This window comes from Lutra lutra, chromosome 13, assembly GCF_902655055.1.
Source record: "Lutra lutra chromosome 13, mLutLut1.2, whole genome shotgun sequence".
Taxonomy (NCBI): Eukaryota; Metazoa; Chordata; class Mammalia; order Carnivora; family Mustelidae; genus Lutra; species Lutra lutra.
This window is the reverse complement of record NC_062290.1, coordinates 59,423,455-59,435,887: the sequence shown is the minus strand read 5'-3', so window position 1 is coordinate 59,435,887 and position 12,433 is coordinate 59,423,455. Positions and strand designations below refer to the sequence as shown.

General features: G+C 41.8%; 1 pseudogene; it reads left to right on the top strand.

The window, feature by feature from the left end:
- Positions 1-11,596: 11,596 nt before the first annotated feature.
- LOC125084222 (uncharacterized) lies at positions 11,597-11,772 on the top strand (annotated as a pseudogene).
- Positions 11,773-12,433: the final 661 nt, after the last annotated feature.

Here is a 12,433-nt window from a genome sequence, read left to right as displayed (position 1 = left end):
GAGCCTCACATCGGGCTCTCTGCTCACCAGGGAGCCTGCTTCCTCCTCTCTCTGCCTGCTTCTCTGCCTACTTGTGATCTCTGTCAAGTGAATAAATAAAAAATCTTTAAAAAAAATTTAAAAATTTAAAAAAATAAAATATAGTTGTTAGACTAGAAATCAGTAACACCGATTGCCTCTGTAAGGGGAATGAGTATCTAAGGGGCAAGAAGGGACATATTTTTTTAAATTATATATTATTTTGTATTTCTTTAATTTTGTAACATGTACAATTATTACTCAAAAACTTTAGTTGAAAATTAATATTAACCATAAACCAAAAAGTATAAAAATTTAATATTGATAAAGCATACTCGATACTTTAAATATATTAAAGGAAGATAATGGGACATCAAAACGAAAGATGGCATTTCCTTAAATAGGTAAATCCACATGATATATTCCTCACAGCTGCACTAGGAATATTTAAAATATTAGATAGTGGAATGGTGACATCAGAGCTGCTATAGATTAAATGTCTGTGTCCTCCCAAATTCCTATGTTGAAATCCTAACCTCCAAGGTGATGGTATTAGGAAGTGGGGCCTTTGTCAGGTGATTAGGTCATGAGAGTGAGTCTTCATGAGTGGGATTAGTGCCTTTATAAAATAGATGCCAAAAAGCTCCTTCACCCAAGTGAGGACACAATAAAAAGACCACTGTCTATGAGAAAGCAGGTCCTCACCAGACACAGAATCTGCTGGCACCTTGATCTTGGACTTCCCAGCCTCCAGAACTGTGAGAAATAAATGTTTGTTGTTTATAAGCCACTCCGTCTGTGGCAGTTTGTTACAGTAACCCAAATGCCCTAAGACAAGAGCTGAGAGGCTTCTTCTGAAAACCAGTGACTTGGGGCAAAAAAATCATCAAGTGTTATAGAAGTGTAATCCGATATTAGCAGATCTTAGAGTTAGGACTAGAATGTTTTTACAAGAAATGGGTACTTAAAAAACTCTCCAAACATGATTCAGATAATTTCATGTATAATGTGATAAAAACAAAGCTAAGATTGGTTGGGGTGTCTCTGGCCCAAGAACGCAGTCATGAAAGCAATTTGATTTTCCATAAAGCAATCTTGGCCAAACACCAGACAAGACAAACCATAAGGTTGATTTAGACTCTTGCTTGAGGACTGAGCCTGATTATTAAAACACAGAAGTACGTACATGGACAGTCGGATGAGAATAGGGCTCTAAAAACAACAAGTGTGATATGTATGACTATAAGACCTGCACGGGAGTAGATGAGTCAGACATCGTCCTCAAACACCTGCTAGGTCCCCGAGAGAGAAAAATGGAGTGGTAACACGATGCCAGCCTCTCCAGCCAAATGACAGCTGAGAACCTCTCTCATAGGCTACTGAGTAGCAAAATTGTCTAACAAAAAGGGAATAGAAGGTTGTCCCTCGTGTGAGGTTCAGAAGAAAAGAACCCTAATGTTTCTCTTTAGACTCTAAGCTTTACAATAACCTGGCAGGGATCAAATAAACAGATTCCAGGATCCCCAGACTTATAAGGATCCTTTCCTTATAAGGAACCCCTTATAAGGAAAACAAACATAAATGTACTTTGTAAACTGTCTTGCATTGTATACATGTTAATTATTATGGTAATTATCAGAGATATTTACCACCCAAAAATGAACTAGACCTCACCACCAGCAGGTTGAGGTCATATTCTGGAAGGTGAAATGTTTTAAAATAATGAGATTATTTGCTTTTATACTAGTGCACAAAGGTTTTCAACTTTTCATCTCTTCATTGCAAAGTCCGAAAAGAGGAGCCAGTCAGTGACACATGACCAAAAGAGTTTAGTAACTGTGAAGTTCAGTTCAATAGAAGAAATATTTGTTGAGGGGCTGTCAGAAGATACAAAGGTAAGTGAGATACAGTTCCCTGCTCCACCCACACTTAAGAAGTATACTAACTAGGGGGGCACCTGGCACCTGGGTGGCAGCCCAGGTCATGATCTCAGGGTCTTGGGATGGAGCCAGCCCCGTGGTGGGCTGTCTGCTTCCAGCTTCTCACTTACACTGGCCTCTGGTCTCCTCCCATTGTTCCTTCGGCCTAGGGATGACAGAAGATTCCTGCTGTTGGGAATCTCTGGGTTGCCTCACCTTCCCTTGAATGGCTTCTCAACTCTTCTTTAACTTTTATAGCTAATTCTCTGGATGAAATTCTCTCTGGTTTAAACACTTAGAGTGGGGCCCCTGGGTGGCTCAGTGGGTTAAAGCCTCTGCCTTCGGCTCAGGTCATGATTTCAGGGTCCTGGGATGGAGCCCCGCATCGGGCTCTCTGCTCAGCAGGGAGCCTGTTTCCTCCTCTCTCTCTGCCTGCCTCTCTGCCTACTTGTGATCTCTGTCTGTCAAATAAATAAATAAAATCTTAAAAAAAAAAATTAATTAAAAAATAAACACTTAGAGTGACTTCTGTTTTCCCCGGCTGGAACCTAAATGTGGCAACTAAGTAAAAAACGAATTTACTGGTATGGAGAGCAAAGACCCTGATTCCAAAATCTGCTAAATTCAAAATTAACTGCTATTGGTGTGAGTCCAGATGAGTTATGCAGAGAAGCACAGAGAAAGAACTGATTTCCCTCTTTTCCCAAAAGAACACAGGAGAGAAAAAAACGTTTGGGGAAGAGAGAGAGATGGGAGCATTATGGGTTTCCTACTTCCCCATCCTCAGGGTAATATGGGGAAAGGGCTGCTAAAAGGACCAGGACATAATTGAATCCCTCCTTAAAATCTGGGATGAGTCAAAGAATGGATCTGCATAGGACCAGATTAAGGCCTTTAGAAACCCAAAACACTGAAAGATTATGGCACTCCACCCCCCCACCACGCCCCCACCAAAATAAATAAAATCAATCCTTAAGTGTAAAGAAGTATAACAAATTGATTTTTAACAAAGTAATTACTTTCACATTTTAAAAAATACATCAGATCGGGGTGCCTGGGTGGCTCAGTGGGTTAAAGCCTCTGCCTTCAGCTCAGGTCATGATCCCAGGATCCTGGGATTGCCCCGCATCGGGCTCTCTGCTTGGCCGGGAGCCTGCTTCCCTTCCTCTCTCTCTGCCTGTCTCTCTGCCTACTTGTGATCTCTGTCTGTCAAATAAATAAATAAAATCTTTTTTTAAAAAATACATCAGATCTTTTCCTCTAAATCTATCTGGTAGCCCTGCTTGGCTGGTACCCGAGGCACACACACTTAGTCTGCCCATTGGGTCGTCCAGTGATGAGTCCGTGCAACCTGCCTTGTCCATAGCTCCAGTGGCCAGCTTCTCAGGGATGGCGCATTACATGTTTCTATGGGGATGCTGGGGGTTGGAGGCTGCATCACCTGAGGGCCCAGGAGTAGAGAAAAAGGACTCTGAAGCTCGCATGGGCCCAGACGGAGCTGGTGTGCCAACAAAGGATCTGTGAAAGAGCAAGAGGATGTGCAGGGGTCACCTGCTGGTGTAAGGGTTACAGTGGATGTGTTTCCAAATGGTTAGCCATATATGGAAAAAGCTAAAGCACCATACAACAAAACCACCATCCATCAAAACCACCACTGGGGGGGCGCCTGGGCGGCTCAGTGGTTAGAGCCTCTGCCTTCGGCTCAGGTCATGATCTCAGGGTCCTGGGATCAAGTCCCGCGTCGGGCTCTCTGCTCAGCAGGGAGCCTGCCTCCTCCTGTCTCTCTCTGCCTGCCTCTCTGCCTACTTGTGATCTATCTGTCAAATAAATTTAAAAAAAAAATCTTAAAAAAAAAAATACCACCACTGGCCATCATCTTCTTAGAACCGACCATGGGGGAGGGGAAGGCATGACAAGCTACTGCAGAGAGGAAACAACTAGATGAGACCAATAACAAGGGTATAAGCCTCCCCTATAAGGACCTGGCTATGTACAGGTTCTGACAGAGAGAACCAAATAGGCAGGGAACAGGCATAAAGCCCAGAGATGGAGCTTTGAATTGGACTGGGAGTTGTAAATCATGAATCTTAGTTTCCACATGCACAGGCGTGCACGCACGCGCGTGCACACACACCACTGAATTGAACCAAATATACCAGAAAGATACAATACTAAGTTTTCCTCTATTAGTGTGCGGGGGTGGGGGGGGACATCAGCTCTGAAAACAAAAGTTAAGATCTCTGCACGTCCAAGTCTGTGACTATGCAATTACATACTGACCCACTTCCATGATTTTAGCTAGCGCCAGAGGTCGGTAATGCCTGCATCACCATCTCCAGCTTTACTTGCCTTCTTCCTCAGGTGATTCCTTCTGCCAAGAGTACCCTCACGACTCCCATTACATATTTTGCATATTCAAGTTTAATACTTCAAGATCTGGTTCAAGTGCTGCCTTCTGTCGAGAACTGTCTTACTTGAACCTTCACAGTGTTTTATCTGCCTCTCTTTCATGGAGGCTTTCGCGTCTGGCCTCATAGAACAGTATGGGTATATTTCATTGCTCCTGCTAGGCAGTAAGCTACTCGAAAACAGAAGACATGTTTTATTCATCTTTGGATCCCCTTAGCACTTACGGTATTTGTTGACAGGAAGAACACTATCCTTCAGAGTCTAGATGATTTCTCCTAAGAGGATGTCTTTAAAAACTGTTCCTGAGGGGCGGTCTGGGGGGCTCAGTCAGTTGAGCAGCTGACTCTTGCTTTGGACTCAGGTCACGATCTCAGGGTCCAGGGATCAAGCCTTGCACTGGGCTCTGCTTTTGGCGTGGAGTCTGCTGGAGATTATCCCCCTCCCCCTCTCCTTCTGCTCCTCCCGTTTGCATGCTCTTTCTCTTTCTAAAATAAAAATAAAATATTTTATTTTATTTTTAAGATTTTATTTATTTATTTGACAGAGAGTGAGACAGACAGCAAGAGAGGGAACACAAGCAGGGGCAGAGGGAAAGGGAGAAGCAGGCCTCCTGCCTAGCAGGGAGCCCAATGCAGGGCTCAGTGCTAGGACCCTGGGATCATGACCTGAGCCAAAGACAGATGCTTAACGACTGAGCCACCCAGGCACCCCCAAAATATTTTTTAAAATAAAATAAAAAATGTTCCTGCGACTCCACTTTTGATGCTCCTTGCAGCTTAAGAGTCACACAAGAAAATCAGTCTCACCAATAATTATTGCTAATACTTATTTTGTGCCATATGCCAACTACTGGGCCATGAACTTCACATCTAGTACCTCATTTAATCTGCCTAACAATCCTCTAATACAGGTACTATTATAGTGAGGCTTGAGATTGTTAGAGATGTTAACCAATTGCCCAAGGCTACCCATTAAGTGACACAACTAGGATATGACCGCTTCAGAGTCACATCCACAGTCAATCAAAAACAATATTACACAGACTGTTTTTTCACTTCATTAAATCAATTCAGAATTTTTAGCTTTTTAAGTAAAATTTATCTTCAAAGAATAAGTATTTGCCACTAGTATATCCATGATATTTTATATATATATATATATATATATATATATATATATATATATATATATTATAGTGGCTAAAAAATTGAAATAACAATGAAGGACTACTTTATTTTTACCTATAGAAAAGATTTCTAGTAATAATACCTAATTTTAGCAAGTGTGCAGGAAAATGGTACTCTCATACATAGCCAGTGGGAGAACAATCTGGTACAACTTCAATAATGAGGATAATTTTTCATTCTTATTTTATTTTATTTTATTTTAAAAGATTTGTTTATTTATTTATTTGAGAGTGAGTGAGTGAGTGGGAGGGAGAGGGAGAGGCAGAAAGAATCTAAAGCAGTATCCGTGCTGAGTGCAGAGCCCAACCTGGGGCTCAATCCCACAACCACAAGATCATGACCCAAGCTGAAACCAAGACTCCAATGCCAACTGACTCAGCCACCCAGGTGCCCCTTCTTTTTTTTTCTTTTTTTTTAAGTAGGCTCCACAGTCAATGTGGGGCTTGAACTCATTACCCTAAGATTAAAAGTCACATGCTCTACTGACTGAGCCACTCAGGTGCCCTTATGTAACTCCATTTTCAACGATATGTATTACTCTTATAATAAGAAAAAATTATGAGATTCTTTAAAAAGGCATCAGAGATAAAGGATACCAAAAGATTTTAAGAAAAGTACTTTTTTTTTTTTTTTTTAGGGAGAGAGAATGTCGGGGCAGAGGGAGAGAGAAAATTGTAAGCAAACTCCATGCCCAGCATGGGCAATGTGTGGCTCAATTGCATGACCCTGAGATCATGACCTCAGCGGAAATCAAGAGTCAGACACTTAACTGAGCCACTCAGGTGCCCCCGAAAGATTTTTTTTTTTAATCTCACTGAAATAGGTCTGTAGTTTCCATTTAACAAATATACCAGATAAAACTGATGGGAGTTTTTATATATAAATTACCAGTATATTTATTTAAAACATTTGATGCTTCTTTCATATAACTGCAACACAGTTAGTGTGCAGCTCAATAAAAACTTATTGAATAATCTAGTGTAAAATTTTTATTTAGTGTACAGCTCAATAAATACTTGTTGAATAATCTAGCGTAAAATTTTTATAAATGATTTAGATGAGAAAGAACACAGAGATGTTCCTGGTTTACACATGACAGTAAGTTCCTCTGTTTACATTTCAATCGCATTTGCCATTGTTAACCACCACCTAGTTCTTGAAACCCTCCAGACTTCCAACACAGCTCATTCGCCTAGTTACCCTCCCATCTCAGTATCCACTAATCTCTTACTGGAGCAAAGGTCCTCGTCCTCTGCACTGTGAGCTTCCCCCAACCCCCTCCCCCCTTACCCTGGTCCTCAGCTTTCTGCATTCTTTTTTCCATGCTCATTTCCTTGGTGAGTTCACCTGCAGTCATGGCATCATCACCTGTCACCTCAACGTAGATAATTTCTGATGGAACATGACCTTGTTTCACTGGGTGTGGGCATGTGTGCTGTTACTGCTACATGTAAAAGGTATTCCAGTATTGTGCAACAGTAATGATGAGAATTTTATGCAACTCACCAAGGAAAAGATTGCTTGGAGGATCTGAGGATGAGTTGTTGGCATCAAAGGCAATAAATTCCTTCCCCTCTTTATAAAGTAAACCAAATAAAAATACATAAATAGAAGAAAAGTCAGCAAAGCACATGTGTGAAATTCTCAGGCAATGGTATACCTTGTTTGGGGGAAGGAATAAACTAAGAAAATTAGTTCATTGACCAATAGAAGATTTTTTTTAAGACTCTAGATTCTACATTTATAAAACTCACTTAAATGAAGAAAGCACATATTTTTATTAATCACATCTTTGTTTTATTATTTTGCTGGTAGTCAGTCCTAGTCAGCCAATCACATTACTCTTGTGGACTCAGCTTCAAGACAGACTTTTTTTTTTTTTTTAAAGATTTTATTTATTTATTTGACAGAGAGAAATCACAAGTAAGCAGAGAGGCAGGCAGAGAGAGAGGAGGAAGCAGGCTCCCTGCTGAGCAGAAAGCCCGATGTGGGGCTCGAACCCAGGACCTGGGATCATGACCTGAGCCGAAGGCAGCGGCTTAACCCACTGAGTCACCCAGGCGCCCCCAAGACAGACTTTCTAACTGCCTCCCTCCCCCTCCGATCAGATTTCTTTTTTTTTTTTAAGATTTTATTTATTTATTTAACACAGAGAGAGAGAGACAGGGAGAGAGAGTGCACAAGCAGAGGGAGTGGCAGGCAGTGGGAGAAGCAGCTTCCGGCTGAGCAGGGAGCCCAGTGGGATGATGACCTGAGCTGAAAGGCAGATGCTTAACGACTGAACCACCCAGGTGCCCCTCCAATCAGATTTCTGCACTTAAGTTTCTCCTGTATAAAACTGCAGGCTTGGGGCGCCTGGGTGGCTCAGTGGGTTGAAGCCTCTGCCTTCGGCTCGGGTCATGATCCCAGGGTCCTGGGATCGAGCCCCACATAGGGCTCTCTGCTCAGCAGGGAGCCTGCTTCCTCCTCTCTCTCTCTGCCTGCCTCTCTGCCTACTTGTGATCTGTCTGTCAAATAAATAAATAAATAAATCTTTTTAAAAAATTAAAAAAAAAACTGCAGGCTACAGGGAGCATGCAAATGTATTATTTAGACCTATGGTATATTACTCATAGGTCCTGAAATAAGGGCTATAGGTATTCCTGACCCAATATACAGAACAAAGAGTGTAAAAGACTTTTGGAACAGGAAGATTGAACTTTTTATTAATTTTTGCCTAATCCCAGCAGGAAAGCAAGCACATGGTAAAAAGCTCCACAGAATATTACTCCATAGGAAAGGTCATCAAAACCCTTATGGCCATAAGCAAGACTAGGCCCAGATAGTAGCTCAGAATAGCAATAAAAGCCAAGACTCACTGAAGGGTGAACCAGCCTTTAAGATCTATCTAATAAATAAGCTTCAGACAAGCAAAATAGGAGAAAAGGAGATGGTTGAAGAAAACAACACTTCTAAGGGTCCAAGCCACTAACACCTCTGGGTATCTACAGTCCTGGGCCGTACTCTGTGGTGAGTGCTTATTGGGGCGGTGGGTAAAGAGGCAGCGTCTGGGGCTTGCCAGCCATGCAGAGGGGTTATTAGAAGTATGTATATATGGTGGGGTGCCTGGCAGTGAAGCGGCTGCCTTCAGCTAAGGTCACAATCCCAGAGTGCTGGATCAACCCATCAGGCTTCCCGCTCAGCAGGGAGTCTGCTTCTCCCTCTCCTTACCCACCCCCGCTCATGCTCATGCTCCCTCACTTAACTCTCTCACTCTCTAATAAATAAATAAAAATCATTTAAAAAAATAAGTGTGTATATATGGAAGTTACTACTCAGAAAGTAACCAAAACAAAGACCAAGAACCATGGGAAATGAATTAGGCACCAGAATCAGAATGGCAAAGACGGAAAAGAAGGTGAGGATCAGCTTTGGGAAAGTGGTAAAGTTGTAACAAAATTTGTGGGATGGTTCAGGACAATAGACAGGGATTCCCCTGGATCCTGCTGAACCTGACCAGGTTAAAGGTGGAGCTTTGAAAGTAATACAGCTGTGTGGGAGCCTTCTCCTTCCTCTGACCCCCTGCTACCTCCTGGAATCTAGGTTTCTTCAGATTTGACAGGCAGAAGGCCACCATGTTATTAGGGAGACACTTAACGTGACGGTGAATTCTGGGTCTACTCCTCTGATCCTCTGTAGCCCACCCACCCTATCAGATATTACAGGTAACTTCAGCAGCACCAGGAGTCCAGCCAAACACTCTGACATTTCTCTACAATAGACTATAATGGGACAACTTCTGTGACACCACCATACCATAGGTTTCTTTCAACAACCTGGCAGCTCTCTCTCAGTTTCTTACTGGCTTTTCCTTCACTACCTGTCCCTCGGGTTCATTGGTATTCCTGGAGGCTTTATTCTAAATTTTCTTTTTTCTCCACTCAACTCTCAATAATTCTATCCACACCCATGCATAACTCCAATAACTATTTCCACGTGCCAAGCATGGATTTGGTCAGCTCTATATTAATATATCTAATTGTCTACTGGATCTCTTCACTTGATGGACTTGCAAGCACTTCAAACCCAATGTCCAAAATCAGACACATGATTTTCCCCCAAAATATCTTAACACCCTGAATTTCTCTTACTGGTAACTGCACCATCATCCACCTACATGCTCAAGCCAAACCTCAAAGTCATCCTTGAATTCTCATCTCCCTCACTGTCCACATCTAAGTCTCGCTGGATAGACCTCCAAAATATTCTCTCAAACCATCCACTTCTCCACTGCTCTACCCTACACAGGGAAAACCACCACCATCTTCTACCCGAACCAATGTAACTGCCCTCTAACTTGTCTCCTAGAGTCTAGTGTTGATCCTCTCCAGTCTGTCTATAAAACAGCCAAAATGCAGCACTGGCCAACTCACTCTTCTGTGTACAACCCTAGACTGGCCTCCCCTTTATAGGATGAACTACAAACAACTTATTGTGGATTTCAAGGTGCTCTGTGATCTGTTCCCTTACTTCCCACATGATCACCTCAAAATCATTAATGTCACCATATAAACATAGCTACTTCTTTAAACATTCATTTTAGAGAGAGAGAGTACACTTGAGTGAGTAGGGGAGAGGGAGATAGAGAAACTCAAGCTGACACCTCTGGCATCTATCCTAGCCTACCTAGATGGGTCTAATCAGCCCCTCTTGGCCACAGGTGCACAGGCCTGCATCATTCTACATTCAGTCCTGCCTTACCTTATCAAAGCTGGTGGATGAGCTGATACCCTTTACTCACATGAAGGTCTTGTACATCATCACAGTTGCCGATACCACATCCTTTGGAAGTTCCCAACCAGTTTAACAAGGTCAGATCTGATCATTTAAAGTCTGTAAGTACTGCTCAGACTCTCTTGAATTAAAGTTGCTCAGTCTCTTAGAGAGCCACCTCTCCCCTGCTTTTCTGTCTGGAATGGATCTGGTTGTATGAGGGGAAGGGGACTTTGTGCAGCAAGAAGTTGGACTCCTTGAGCAAGTGGTCCTCTGGGTTCCCAGATCTCCAGTGCAACATTCTTTTGTCTTTGCTGCTTAGTCTGCAATTGTGGCCCAGCTCTGTGATAGGTATAATTCTTCATTCACCCAATAAGAGATATTGGTGAAAAATAAGCACATGAAAAGATGCTCAGTACCATTAATCACCTGGGGAAATGCAAATTAAAGCCACAATGAGATATCACTACACACCTACTAGAATGATTTTAAAAACTGACAATACTAGGGACGCCTGGGTGGCTCAGTTGGTTGGACGACTGCCTTCAGCTCAGGTCATGATCCCGGGGTACCGGGATCGAGTCCCACATCGGGCTCCCAGCTCCATGGGGAGTCTGCTTCTCCCTCTGACCTTCTCCTCGCTCATGCTCTCTCTCACTGTCTCTCTCAAATAAATAAATAAAATCTTTAAAAAAAATAAATAAAAAAATAAAAACTGACAATACTGAGTGCTGATGGGAATGCAGAGTGACCAGAACTCTCAAACAATGCTGAGAATTGTAAAGTGTACAGGCATTTTGGAAAACAGTTTGGCACTTTTCTCCTACATTAGGATAAACATTCACTTACCACAAGATCTAAGATTTCACTCCTAAGTATTTATCCAAGAACAATGTAAACATATATCTACAAAAACACTAGTACATGAATGTTCAAGCAGCTTCCAAAAAGTGGAAAACCACCTAACTGTCCATCAGCAGATGACTGGATAAATTCAGTACCATAATCTTTGGGGAAGTAATCGTGGTGTATCCAACAATGAAATACAGCTTAGCAATAAAAAGGGATGGACTACTTATATACACAAAAACATGAATGAATATGAAAAACATAATGCTGACTTAGAGAAGCCAAGAACAGTATACACACTGTATGATTCCATTTATATGAAGCTCTACAATAGATGGTACTCATCAGCAAATATCTGGGGTGGGGGGATGGGAAACTAGAAAGAATAACAAGAGAATTTGTGTTTGTAGGGGCATAACAGAAATTTCTACAACCTGGGAAGATGATTATATAGGTGCAAACAGCTTTGCGCAGTGGCAGTATCGTAGCCAATGAGGTTTATCCGAGGCGCGATTATTGCTATATAGGTGCAAACATCATCAAAACTCACTACGTTTACACTTAAAACACATACATCATCTTGTTTGTATATTTCCATAAAGTTGAAAAAATAATTATTTTGCAACAGTTGAGGAGTTGTATAAGTCTTTTTTGTTACCTATAGTGGCTGGCCAGCAAATCATTATAGAAGTTAAGCAGCCCATGGGTAGTATAGAATTATCCTTGATCCATCAGCCTGCTGCAACATACAAAGGAATGGATTTTCTGTCCAGTGGAAATGGAAGGAATTAGGGAATTTGCTTCCCAAGTCATAGAAGTTAGAGTGTGAATTTGCACACCCTCTCGTGATTAACCCAACCAAGTCAATCTTTTAAAAGGATTTTATTTATTTATTTACTTATTTGAGAGAGATTGAGAGTGAGCATGAGGGAAGGGGAGAGAATCTGAAGCAGACTCACTGAATGCAGAGCCCAACATGGGGCTCGATTCCACTTCTTCAAGATCATGACCTGAGCTAAAACCAAGAGTCAGACACGTAAACAACTGAGCTACCCAGGGGCCCCTAACCCAAGTCAATTTTTTAAAAATCAGGTCTAAGCAATGGTAACAGTTAAAGAAAACTATTTTTTTTTTAAATCAGGAAGTTAATGCTTCAAAAGTAAAGAATTCCCAGTGTAGGAAAACAAAACATTTCTAATATATGCTCTGACTGGGGTCTGGACCTTCCAAAGAACATGGAGAATCATCTGATGTGTTAGCAGGAACACACACACACACACACACACACACACACACACA